This window comes from Kogia breviceps, chromosome 5, assembly GCF_026419965.1.
Source record: "Kogia breviceps isolate mKogBre1 chromosome 5, mKogBre1 haplotype 1, whole genome shotgun sequence".
Lineage (NCBI taxonomy): Eukaryota > Metazoa > Chordata > Mammalia > Artiodactyla > Physeteridae > Kogia > Kogia breviceps.
Window position 1 is genome coordinate 1151404 of NC_081314.1, and position 14481 is coordinate 1165884.

Here is a 14481-nt window from a genome sequence, read left to right on the forward strand (position 1 = left end):
ACTGTCACAACTCAGCCAATAAAAAACCACTAGACTTCAAACTGTCAACTACTCCAATGGACTTTTTCTTTACTATAGCCTTCCCAGCTTCCCTTTCTTCATTTTAAAAGAGTTCTCTTCTTGCTGTGGAGTGACTTGCAAGTGGCTCGCCATGGTTGCAGCCTCCAAACTGCAATTCTTTGTTGATCACGAATAAACCTCTTTTTTGTTGGAGAAATAACTGGCAGTCTATTTGTTTTAGGTCATTACAACTTAAATCACAACTTATAGAAATTAAAACACTAAGAACAGTATAATGGCAGAGAGAAAAAGAAAGACACAAATAACTTTTAATTTCAGGAGAATTTGGGAACTTTATCTTTTTTAAAAAATTTTTAAATCAAACTATAGTTGATTTACAATGTAAGGGAATATTTTATTTAGATAGTCTCAGATTTGCTTAAAACTGAGATTGTTGGTTCAGGGAAAATAGACACAGAAGAAAAAAAAGAAAAGAAAAATTAAGTGTCAGCTGATTTAATGAACTGTGACAAAATTAAAATGAGATTTATGTTTTCATGTTATTTAACAGCATGAATGGATTTCTCCACGGAGTCATCAACAATGACCATAGTTAAGCTTGTGTATAAACTTATGCTACAAATGGTGGTAAAATAAGACTCCTGGCCAAGGTAACAGCATGAGAAAATCCAGGGTTTATAGTCAGACGTTTTTAAAAATTCTAGTTCTATTATGTGCTGCCTATACTACATTAGTCTTGCTAATTTCCCTCTTCAAGTTTCAGTTTATTCATAATGCTTCAGTATATTTCTTAAGATTATATGTGAGAGCCACATAGAAATTGCCTAATAGTGCAGAGTGCATAGCAAACACTAAGTGTATGTTCATTTTCAGCCATTGACTTACTCATTGACATGGTGGCTACTCCATAACCCTTGAGTCTCTTGAATCCTGAGTGGAAAGCCAACTTTCTCTCTTCGGGAGGAATCAGAAGCAGAGAAGATGAGAGTGTGCATAATGTGTTAGGTATGGAAACCTAGGAAGAAGAGAGTCAAGAAAAGAGGCGCTGATTTCAATTTCAAAATTTTAGAGTTGTAAGCTGGTAAACTCCCTAAAATATTCACTTGCTTCTCACTCCCTTAAGCTATAATTTCTGTTAGTATGTTTTAGAACATAATTTTTTCATTTTCTCTTTCTAGTCCATCTCCTCTGTCTCCAGTTTATTTACTGTGGGGCCCCAACTCTGCCAATCCAACCACCTCATGGAAACCTCCTATCCATTGACCTTGCCACTTGATGATAATGCCCCTCATGTTCTCACTTCCTTCTTTATCCAACTGGACAATGGGAATCCATCTCTAGTATCACTCTCCTGTATATATCATTCACTCCCTTGCTCCTCTCTCTTCACCTTACTCTTTTGAAAAATCCTAACTCTGGTTAACTCAACTCTTTACTCATTCTGCAGCTGAACAGAGCAGGAGAAAGACACACAATTGTGGTGTCCCTTTAAGTTTGAAAATACAAGTGGGCACTTGGCACTGCTCTGCAATCTAGTTGCATTCTCCTAATAAATTAACTTTCTTCTTCTCTTAGAAAACTAATTCACATCTTATTTCTTATACTCAAATTTCCATGTTCTCCTCCCTTCTTTCTCACTCTGTCCTGATGATCTTGACTCCTTTATCACTCAGAAAATTAGAAGTAATAGCAAAAATACTTCTCCAACTTCCAATACCATATCTGCTAAACGACCTGATTCTGTTCCCATATACTCTACTTTCATTCCTGTTACAATATATATTCTTAACATTGTGTGTGTGTGTGTGTGTGTGTGTGTGTGTGTGTGTGTGGTGAGAACTTCTAGCAGTCTGGAAAAGCCTGTAAACTCTTTTCAGAATAATGTTCTTGAATGCATAAAATAAAATGACTATGAATACAAAAAAATATTAAAATTTAACTATCAGGATGTTTAAAAACTTGTGTTATAGTAATATATGTTTCTTTATTAATGCATTACATAAGAAGATCTAGCAGGTGGTCTAACAACTACCATATTTTAGTGTAGTGAAGAGAGAAAGTTATATTTTAAGATATTTCCAATAGTTATGTGATTTGAAAATATCTGTATTAGTATCCAATTCTGATTTGTTGATTACATTCATTATTGAAGGAAATATTAAATTTCAATCAAAGATTAATAAAAATAAGGATATAGTCTTTTGCCCATTCAAGTTCACAAGCCTTCTGAATTCTCCTATGGGCTTCTTGGAAGTAGGTGCATACCAGATTTAAAACCTGAGATAAAGCCAACCCTTCCACTTGTACAAAAATTGGATTGATCCCTTAATCATTATGTAGTGTCCTTCCTTGTCTCTTGTAACATTCTATATTTTAAAGTCTATTTTATCTATGAGTATTGCTACTCAGGCTTTCTTTTGATTTCCATTCACGTGGAATATCTTTTTCCATCCCCTCACTTTCAGTCTCTTTGTTTCCCTAGGTCAGAAATGGGTCTCTTGTAGACAGCATATATATGGGTCTTGTTTTTGTATCCATTCAGCAAGCCTTTGTCTTTTGGTTGGAGAATTTAATCCATTTACATTTAAGGTAATTATCGATATGTATTTTCCTATTACCATTTTCTTAATTGTTCTAGGTTTGTTTATGTAGGTCCTTTCCTTCTCTTGTGTTTCCCACTTGGAGAAGTTCCTTTAGCTTTTGTTGTAGAGCTGGTTTGGTGGTGCTGAATTCTCTTATCTAGAGCTGATCAATGAATTTGGTAAAGTTGCAGGATACAAAATTTATGTACAGAAATCTCTCATTCCTATACACTAACAATGAAGGATCAGAAAAAGAAATTAAGGAAACAATCCCATTCACCATTGCAACAAAAAGAATAAAATACCTAGGAATAAGCCTACCTAAGGAGGTAAAAGACCTGTACTCAGAAAACTATAAGACACTGATGAAAGAAATCAAAGATGACACAAACAGATGGAGAGAGATACCGTGTCTGTGGGTTGGAAGAATTAATATTGTGAAAATGACTATACTACCCAAAGCAATCTACAGATTCAATGCAATCCCTATCAAATTACCAATGGCATGTTTAGAACTAGAACAAAAACATCTTAAAATTTGTATGGAGACACAAAAGACCCCAAATAGCTAAAGCAATCTTGAAGGAAAAAAATGGAGCTAGAGGAATCAGACTCCCTGACTTCAGACTATACTACAAAGCTAGAGTAATCAAGACAATATGGTACTGGCACAAAAACAGTAATATAGATCAATGAAAAGAGATAGAAAGACCAGAGATAAACCTACACACCTATGGTCAACTAACAAAGGAGGCAAGGATATGCAATGGAGAAAAGAAAGTCTCTCCAATAAGTGGTGCTGGGAAAATTGGACAGCTACATGGAGAAGAATGAAATTAGAACACTCCCTAATACCATACACAAAAATAAACTCAAAATGGATTAAAGAGCTAAATGTAAGACCAGACACTATAAAACTCTTAGAGGAAAACATAGGAAGAACACTCTTTGACATACATCACAGCAAGATTGTTTTTGACCCACCTCCTAGAGTAATGGAAATAAAAACAAAAATAAACAAATGGGACCTAATGAAACTTACAAGCTTTTGCACAGCAAAGGAAACTATAAACAAGACTCTCCAAAGAAGACATACAGATGGCCAAGAGGCACATGAAAAGCTGCTCAGCATCACTAATTATTAGAGAAATGCAAATCAAAACTACAGTGAGGTATCACCGGACACCAGTTAGAATGGACATCATCAGAAAATCTACAAACAACAAATGCTGGAGAGGGTGTGGAGAAAAGGGAACCCTCTTGCACTGTTGGGGGAATGTAAATTGATACAGTCACTATGGGGAACAGTATGGTGGAGATCCCTTAAAAATTAAAAATAGAATTACCATATGACTCAGCAAAGCCACTACTGGGCATGTACCCAGAGAAAAACATAATTCAAAAAGACACATGCGGGGCTTCCCTGGTGGCGCAGTGGTTTAGAGTCTGCCTACCGATGCAGGGGACACGGGTTCGTGCCCCGGTCCGGGAGGATCCCACATGCCGTGGAGCGGCTGGGCCCGTGAGCCATGGCCACTGGGCCTGCACGTCCGGAGCCTGTGCTCTGCAACAGGAGAGGCCACAACAGTGAGAGGCCCGTGTACCATGAAAAAAAAAAAAAGACACATGCACCCCAATGTTCACTGCAGCACTATTTACAATAGCCAGGTCATGGAAGCAACCAAAATGCCCATTGACAGATGAATGGATAAAGAAGATGTGGTACATATATACAATGGAATGTTACTCAGCTATAAAAAGAACGAAATTGGGTCATTTGTAGAGACGTGGATGGACTTAGAGACTGTCATACAGAGTGAGATAAGTCAGAAAGAGAAGAACAAATATCGTGTATTAATGCATATATGTGGAATCTAGAAAAATGGTACAGATGATCGATTTTGCAAGGCAGAAATAGAGACACAGATGTAGAGAGCAAACATATGGACACCAAGTGTGGGAAACAGGGATGGGAAGTGGTGGTGGTGGTTGGATGAATTGGGAGATTGGGATTGACATACATACATTAATATGTATAAAATAAATAAATAATAAGAACCTGCTGTATAAAAAAAAAAAAACTGCAGGGCTTCCCTGGTGGTGCAGTGGTTGAGAATCTGCCTGCCGATGCAGGGGACACAGGTTCGTACCCCGGTCTGGGAAGATCCCACATGCCGCGGAGCGGCTGGGCCCGTGAGCCATGGCCGCTGAGCCTGCGCGTCCGGAGCCTGTGCTCCGCAACGGGAGAGGCCACAACAGTGAGGCCCGCATACCACAAAAAAAAAAAAAAAAAAAAAAACTGCAAACAAAATATTGGCCATATGCTGGGACAAAAAGCAAATTTCAAGTGATTAAATTCTGACCTCTGAAATTAAACTAGAAATCAGTAATAAGATAACCAGATAAAATCTCTCTATTTAAAAATTAAATACTAAATATATCAAATAACAAATTAAAATAAAAATTAGAGAAGTTTTTTATTTGAATTATAATAAAATTATCACAGAACTTTAAGCATCAACATTATTGTGGTACAGATTTTTTAAAAGTTGAAGGAAATTTACAGCCATTAAAATTAAATGCATAAATTTGAAAAGAAGTGTTGAAAATTAATGAATTAAACATCCATTTCAAGAAATAAGAAAAAGAAACCCAAAGAAAATGAAAAAGAGGTAAGAGTGGACATCATTAGAGAAATGCAAATCAAAACTACAATGAGGTATCACCTCACATCAGTCAGAATGGCCATCATCAAAAAATGTACAAACAGTTAATCCTGGAGAGGGTGTGGAGAAAAGGGAACAACCTTGCACTGTTGGTGGGAATGTAAATTGATACAGCCACTATGGAGAACAGTATGGAGGTTCCTTAAAAAACTAAAAATAGAACTACCATACCACCCAGCACTCCCACTACTGGACATATACCCTGAGAAAACCATAATTCAAAAAGAGTCATGTACCACAATGTTCACTGCAGCTCTATTTACAATAGCCAGGACATAGAAGCAACCTAAGTGTCCATTAACAGATGAATGGATAAAGATGTGGTACATATATACAATGAAATATTACTCAGACATAAAAAGAAATGAAATTGAGTTACTTGTAGTGAGGTGGATGGAACTAGAGACTGTCACACAGAGTGAAGTAAGTCAGAAAGAGAAAAACAAATACCGTATGCTAACACATATATATGGAATCTTAAAAAAAAAAAAAAGGTTCTGAAGAACCTAGGGGCAGGACAGGAATAAAGATGCAGATGTAGAGAATGGACTTGAGGACATGGGGAGGGGGAAGGGTAAGCTGGGACGAAGTGAGAGAGTGGCATGGACATATGTACACTACCAAATGTAAAATTGATAGCTAGTGGGAAGCAGCCGCATAGCACAGGGAGATCAGCTCAGTGCTTTGTGACCACCTAAAGGGGTGGGATAGGGAGGGCGGGAAGGAGACACAAGAGGGAGGAGATATGAGGATATATGTATATATATACCTGATTCACTTTGTTATAAAGCAGAAACTAACCATTGTAAAGCAATTATACTCCAATAAAGCTGTTAAAAAATTAATGAAATAAATGAATATATGTTAAAGGGAATCGACAAAGTCACAAATTAATTCTTTGAAAAGGCTAATAAGCTGGTAAAACTCTTGGAAGACTGATCAAGAAAAAGCAAGAGGCAACACATATAACCCAAAGAACATCACTATAGATCCTACAGATACTGAAAATACATAAGAGCATGTTATAGGCAACTTTATGTTGATAAAATGTTGAAAACTGAAGTAATGTGGACAAAATTCTAATAAAGAACATTTAACAGTATGAACAGAGATGAAATTAAAATATTGTTAGTCCTTTGACTATTATAAAAATTCAACCTGTAACTGAAACCTTGTCTGAAAGAAAACTCCAGGCCAAGATAGCTTCCCTTGGTGGAATTTTCCAACCATTTAAGGAAGAGTTGTCCCTAATATTATAAAAACCCTTAGAATTAAGGGGAAAAGTGAATATTGCTCTGTTTGTGAAGTTATCATAGTCTTGATATCAAAGCCAGATAAGGAAACCACAGGGAAAAAAAATTAAATCCAACTCCACCCATAAACATGGACAGAAAAATCCTAAGCAAGACGTTAGCTAGCAAATCATATTCAACAGATATAAAATGAATAAAATCTAATTAATCAAGATGATTTGCTCCAGGAAAGCAAGGTTGTTTTCACACTTGAAAATCAATTAGCATAATTCACCACATTAACCAAATGAAGAAGAAAAAGCATGGGATTTCAGCAGACGCAGGAAAAAGAAGGTGTCATAAAATTTGACATCCATTTATAATAATTAAAAAACACTCAGCAAACCAGGAATTTATTTAATATGATTTTTAAATAAAAATAATTTATAAGATATTAAATACATTTATCTGATTTAAATACATTTATCTAGGTTAATGAGTATGAAAAATTCAAAAAAGCCATTTTTTCAGAATACCAGCAACAATAATTTAGAAAATAACCTTTATAAAATAGTACTACTCAAAATAGCATCAAGAAATATCAAATAAGTTTGTTTGTTCCAATTTGCTGGGTGAGGGAAAGCCTAAGGCGCCCCAGGAGAAATGAGGAGAAGGATATGGAAGTGGAGTACGGATGGCATTTAAGGCAAAGACGTGCGAGGGAGGTAAGAGCTATTTAAGGAGAAAATTCTACAGACTGACTAACCAAACATGAGGAGAGCAGGTGCTGCAAAGATGGCGGCAGCTGTGACAGTGTCTCTACTGACATTTTATGTTATATTTCAAGTACTTGAAATAAAAATGAATGCAAGTTTAGGAATCAATTTGCAAGATTAGAACACAACTCTATGTTGTACAAGATCTCCCAGATCAAAAGATTACACCAAGAAAAATTTTTTAAAATAAATCCAGGTGTATTTAGCTACCACACAAATGCAATAAAATTGACTCCTTTTGTATATGCATCTTGACAAACATCGGTCACGTAACCACCACCACAATTGGGATGGAGAACATTGGCATCATCCTCAAAAGCTTCGTGCCTATTTGTAGTCAGTCCTGTCCCCTTCACTCTAGCCTGTGGCAAAGATTTATATATTTTATGTTCTTAGAGTTTTGTCTTTTATGGAATGTCATATGCCTCTTTGCTTCCAGAAATATATTTTTAAAGAATCTAGTATTTCTAAAACACTTCAAAGTTTACTCACTATAATAGCATTTTATCATAGGAATCTCTAACAACTTCATATTCTAACCACAATTCTAAGTAAAAATTCCATGCACAGTATAGTCACATGTATTAAAACAGACAAAATTTACACAGATGAAAAAATATAAAAATAATTGTAATAACACTTACATAGTCTCTTCTATGTGCCAGTTACCTATCTAAATACTTTCACATATATTAAATCATTTCATCCTCAACTATTATAAATAATTTTACATGTAATAACTCATTTAATTCAACAAAACTATAGGGAAATTACTATGATCCTAATTTTATGTATGAGGAAATTGGAGATCAAACAAAGTAATTTGCCCAAGGCAAAAAGCTAGTAAATGGCATAACCAGAATTAAATGCAAGCAAGTTTGTTACGTATTCATTCTTTTAAGAAAAACAGGAGAAAACAATATAATATTCAACCATAATAGATTGGATCATAGCAACCTGGAGATTGCGGCTGACCTTAGTCATGCACCTATGTATGTACACTAATGAATTAGAGTCCCCCAATCAGCACACTGCATACAGAAAAGAACTTGCAGCTCATCTTGTCAAATTCCTTTACTTTATCACTGAAGAAAATGAGGCCCAGAGAAAAACAAAAAATGTGTTCTGTATTGTTAGGCTAATTTATGGCTGACTTGGCAGTAAAATACAGGTAATTTCTTCCACACTATTTCAAAATATCCCTAATCACCTTGAAGCAGATAATCTACACAAGTTATCTGTCATGTACAGAGCCCTCTTCTGAAAATCCTCAAGTGCCTTCATTCTCACAGACCCCTTCTGAACAAAAATAGACAGACTACCTTATACACAGGCTATTATGGTTTATTTCACATGACTTCGCTAGTCCAGGATCTTTGCATGGCCAAAGGTGCATGTAATATGTCTAATATAAGAGCTGTGCCCTACAGAGGCACTCTCTACTGAAGAGTGGCTGGAATATCCAGTCAAACCATTGACTCCCAGGCACAGTTGGCAGGTACAAATGCAGAGGGTCACAGAGAGAAAAAACAAAAAGCAGAAGTCATGAAGCACTAGATTCGATGAGTCCCTGGCTTCAAGGACTTGAGATAAAAATGAGAACTGCTATCAGAATAAGATCAAACAGGAATATGGAAGCAGAATCGAAGGGACCAAATCACTAGCCCTAGAATGCCCTGAGGTCAGCACAGTGGCTTTTATACCACTAGGTTAGGGTGCAGTAGAATCACTTGGGAACTGGTTAGAAGTGCAAATTTTAAGACCCCACACAGACTTACTAAGGGTAGGGCCCAGAAAACTATGTTTTTAATAAGCACCCCAGATGACTCTGATGTACCGTAAAGTTCAAGAACCATGAAACTAGGCCAGCGACTGTACCCTGAACATTGGTCAGAATGACATTCCAATTCCTTGCTTCCTTACTTAACTTTCCCTAAATCCTTTAAGATAAAAGCCTAGGAGTTATCTAGGAGTAACCCTGCGGTTTCTGTTCCTTGCAGCAATTTAATTAACAATCAGCTTCAAGTGTTGGAGAACTGCTGCATATAATCAACTTTAATGAATTGTTTGAAGTTTATTCAAATTATGCTGCTCTTTTGCATATTAATTTCTTCATTCATTCAATAAATATTTATTATTCACTATTTACCATGTGCCAGACAGTACATAGCAATGAAAATACAAAAATCCCTGCATTTTTAGAACTTAGATTATGGCGAGGGGAAACAGACAATGAACAGTTAAATAAATAAGGTAGGACATATGTCAGATGGTGATAAGTGCTATGGGAAAAATAATAGAGTCAGGAAAGGTGACGGAGTATAGAGGGGGCTTTGTGATTTTAAATAGAATGGACAGGGCTTCCCTGGTGGTGCAGTGGTTGAGAGTCCGCCTGCCAATGCAGGGGACATGGGTTCGTGCCCCAGTCCAGGAGGATCCCACGTGCCGCAGAGCGGCAGGGCCCATGGGCCAGGGCCGCTGAGCCTGCGCTTCCAGAGCTTGTGCTCCGCGCAGGGGGAGAGGCCTGCGTACCGCAAAATAAATAAATAAATAAATAAATAGGGTGGACGGGAAGGCAACTCTACTAACGTGCCATTTGAGCAAACACCTGACGGCTCTATGGGAGCAAGCCTTGTGGATACCTGGGAGAAGGGAGATCTTAGAGGATTATAGGAATGCAAGGAGGCCAGTGTGACTAGAGCTGAAAGAATGATGGGAAGAGCCAAAGACATAAAGACATAAAGTCAGAGAGACTAACAGGAAGCTAGATGGTTTAAGACTTTACAAGTGATTGTGAAGACTTGGGGGTTTATTCATTAGTTTTTCAAGTTGTGGATAATTTATTTCTCCAATCGCATAAGCTTTGAGATTCTTTATTTGATAGGAATAAATGGCCTAACCTTTTTAACCAACGTATGAAGTGCAATTGTGCCGTTTGATAAGGCAGCTTTACGATCATAATTCCAGGCTGGCCCTGGAGAGAGGAATACCAAGAGAGTAGCCTATACGATCTTAACCACTGTAACAGGGAGAATCAAAAAATAAATCTCTCTTCTGGTTTTCTGGAGATAGACAAATTCTTTGCAGCATTTTGAGTAAAGTGACTTTATCTGAGGTTAAAATGATTCCACAGAGAAAGCAATTCTTTTTATTATTTTTTTATTTTTAATTTTTTTGCGGTATGCGGGCCTCTCACTGTTGTGGCCTCTCCCATTGCGGAGCACAGGCTCCGGACGCGCAGGCCCAGCGGCCATGGCTCACGGGCCCAGCCACTCCACGTCATGTGGGATCTTCCTGGACCGGGGCACAAACCCATGTCCCCCACATCGTGAGGCAGACTCTCAACCACTGCGCCACCAGGGAAGCCCAGCAATTATCTTTAGAATAGAATTTATCATTGGGCTAGGAGGATGCATGAACTTCTTCTGAAACCTTTTGTTACCAAGTACGTGGAAAGTTATAGTTACATGAAAATATTCAGCTTGACACAAGTCTAAGACCTAAATCCATTAGAACAGATGTGCCTGGAGACACAAGTGATTGTAGAGAACATATCCCTTCTTTGTGCACCATCCCAGACACACTGAGTGTGGGGTGGTCAGCAGGTCTGCAATGAATGCAACAGACAACAGTCCCTGTCACGTGGAGATCACATTACAGGATAGGGATGCAGAAAACAACACCTAAACAATAAATTGGCTGATTTCACATAGTTATGAGTGATATGAAAAGGGTAGCAGGACAAGGAGTGACTGGTAGAGTCTGTGGCTTTCTACTTGAGGTTAATTGCTCAGGAAAGCCCTCTCTGAGGTGGTGACATTTAAATTAAAACCTAAATGATGAGAAGAATCCAGTCTTGCAAAGATCTGGGGCCCAAGAACAATGTAGATAGTTCAGATACACAATAACCCTTAACATTTATAATGTCATCTACAGTTTTCACTTCTGTTTCACATACCTTGATTTCTTTTTATCCTCACAATAACACTGTGGAAAAAATACAGTAGACATTATTTGACCTATTTTGCAGATGAGTAACTAGGTTTCAGGGAGGTCTAAGGGCCTGCCAAAGACAGGATTAGTAGATGGGCTTTGGCAGGCATTCCTTCCTGGCCCAGTTTGTTGCTATTGTGATTCCAAAGAAAATGAATATTCTCAAGTTGAGAAATACCGATGTTACATAGAGGATAAAAACAAAGAAAAAAGTTGTATTTAGGTTTTAGTTATTTGTAAATAATAAAATATAATTCACCTGTAATTTTTTAACTATAGGTTTTAATTGCTCTTTATTTTTCATTTGAGAGTTTTAGTTTGGGCCATCTAGGTTTGAGGGGTGATATAGTGGTCTCTTCTGCTAAGTCTTGATTTGCATTTCCTTCTAATTTTAACCACAAGAGATACTTAAGAATCTAGCCTACACAGATTTTTGCTACATTCTGAGCTTATACATTCCTCATATGCACAGATTTATAGAATAAATCTACGTACAACCTCCAAATCTAGGGTTACTAGGGCAAGGATATACTTGATTATCAAATGAGGTCATTAAAAGGGTTTTAAAAAGTAAATATGAACAATTTTACTCTATCATTGATATTAGTATTAAGATCTGTGCAAGGGTAAGTTTTTCTTCAATTCCTAAAGGCCTATACCACACTACATTTTTCCAGAAATGCTTTTGTTTCCTAACATTCTGACGACATTGACTATATGAATAACAAGAATTTTTTTCTACCTCTTCTGGAAATGTGTAGTTCTCTGTCATTTTACAATAATAAATTTCAGGGAACAAATTTAAGAAATATTCATGTCATCTTTTCATGAAATGAGAAATTCCTTCTTTGTCTCATGGATCTCAGAGGACTACATTAATAAGTTCAGCTACTACATCACAATTATATGAGAAACACTTCTGAAATTTACTGAAACATAATATTTTGAAATTATAGGATAAAATATTATCATATTTAAAATTAAAGCTGATTTTGCACACAGTGATCTATATCAGTACCTAATAAGCCAGGATGTGTGTTCTAGGCTTTTTAAAAGTCACAGCACAGGGCTTCCCTGGTGGCACAGTGGTTGAGAGTCTGCCTGCCGATGCGGGGGATGCGGGTTCGTGCCCCGGTCTGGGAGGATCCCACGTGCCGTGGAGCGGCTGGGCCTGTGAGCCATGGCCGCGGAGCCTGTGCTCCGCAACGGGAGAGGCCACAGCAGTGAGAGGCCCACGTACCGCAAAAAAAAAAAAAAAAGTCACAGCACAAGGCAAGAAAAAAATGGACAATGACAAGCTTTGATGCTGATAAAGTCAACAGTAGATGCAAGTTGTGGTAATAGTAGTATTTTATGGTTTCCTTTGCTGTGCAAAAGCTTTTAACTTTCATTAGGTCCCATTTGTTTATTTTTGTTTTTATTTCCATTCCTCTAGGAGGTGGGTTAAAAAGGATCTTTCTGTGATTTATGTCATAGAGTGTTCTGCCTGTTTTCCTCTAAGAGTTTGATAGTGTCTGTCCTTCCATTTAGGTCTTTAATCCATTTTGAGTTTATTTTTGTGTATGGTGTTAGGAAGTGTTCTCATTTCAGTCTTTTACATGTAGCTGTCCAGTTTTCCCAGCACCACTTATTGAAGAGGCTGTCTTTGCTCCATTGTATATTCTTGCCTCCTTTATCAAAGATAACGTGACCATATATGCATGGGTTTATCTCTGGGCTTTCTGTACTGTTCCATTGATTTATATTTCTGTTTTTGTGCCAGTACCATACTGTCTTGATTACTGTAGGTTTGTAGTATAGTCTGAAGTCTGGGAGCCTGATTCCTCCAGTTCTGTTTTTCTTTTTCAAGATTGCTTTGGCTTTTCAGGGTCTTTTGTGTTTCCATACAAATTGTGAAATTTTTTGTTCTAGTTCTATGAAAAATGCCATTGGTAGTTTGATAGGGATTGCATTGAATCTGTAGATTGCTTTGGGTAGTATAGTCATTTTCACAGTGTTGATTCTTCCAATCCAAGAACATGGTATATCTCTCCATCTGTTTGTATCAACTTTGATTTCTTTCATCAGTGGCTTATGGTTTTCTGCATACAGGTCTTTTGTCTCCTTAGGTAGGGGGATATATGTATATGTATAGCTGATTCACTTTGTTATAAAGCAGAAACTAACACACCATTGTAAAGCAATTATACTCCAATAAAAATGTTAAAAAAATAAAAGGCAGTGGGGCTTCCCTGGTGGCGCAGTGGTTGAGGGTCCGCCTGCCGATGCAGGAGACGCGGGTTCGTGCCCCGGTCCGGGAGGATCCCACGTGCCGCGGAGCGGCTGGGCCCGTGAGCCATGGCCGCTGGGCCTGCGCGTCCGGAGCCTGTGCTTCGCAACGGGAGAGGCCACAGCAGTGAGAGGCCCGCATATCACAAATAAATAAATAAATAAATAAATAAATAAAATAAAAGGCAGTATCTATCAGCAGTTGCAATGTGCCAGGTGCCAAGCTAAGTACTTATACTATCTTAGCCATCCTGCTGTTTTCCCACCACTCTCCTAAATAAATCCTGCATTAAACCTATCTCCTCCCTCTACGCCAAATATACTACACTTATTAATGCTTTATTCATTCACTAAATAAATATTTGTGGAACGTCTATTATATATTATGTACCATGAAATGCAACCACTGACTTCCAGTGAGAGAGACAAACAGAAAGAGCCATGCATAATGGTGAGTACTCTGACAGAGGGGAGTACTGGGTCCAACAGCAAAAAGTACAAGCAAACATCTAGCCCAGCTTTGAGAAAGTTTCCCAGAAGAGTTAATCATCAGAACTGAAAAAAGATGAGTGAGTGAGCAAGGGGGGATAACTGCCAACATTGTTCCAGACAAAGGCTCTGTGCAAAGAAGTGAGAAAGACCATGTAGGATTGGGTACCAGCAAGTTGATCATATGGCAGTAATGTACCCTAAGGGGGCAAGTGCAGAGCAATAAACTTGGACGGATAGGCTGAAGGGGAATTTTGCTGGTCCTAGCATACATTCCTAAGGAATTTGGATTTTATCCTGTAGTGTAGACCAGAGATTGGCAAACCTATCCTGTAAAGGATAAGAGAGTAAAAATTTTATGCTTTGTGGGCTATGTGGTCTCTGTCACAACCAT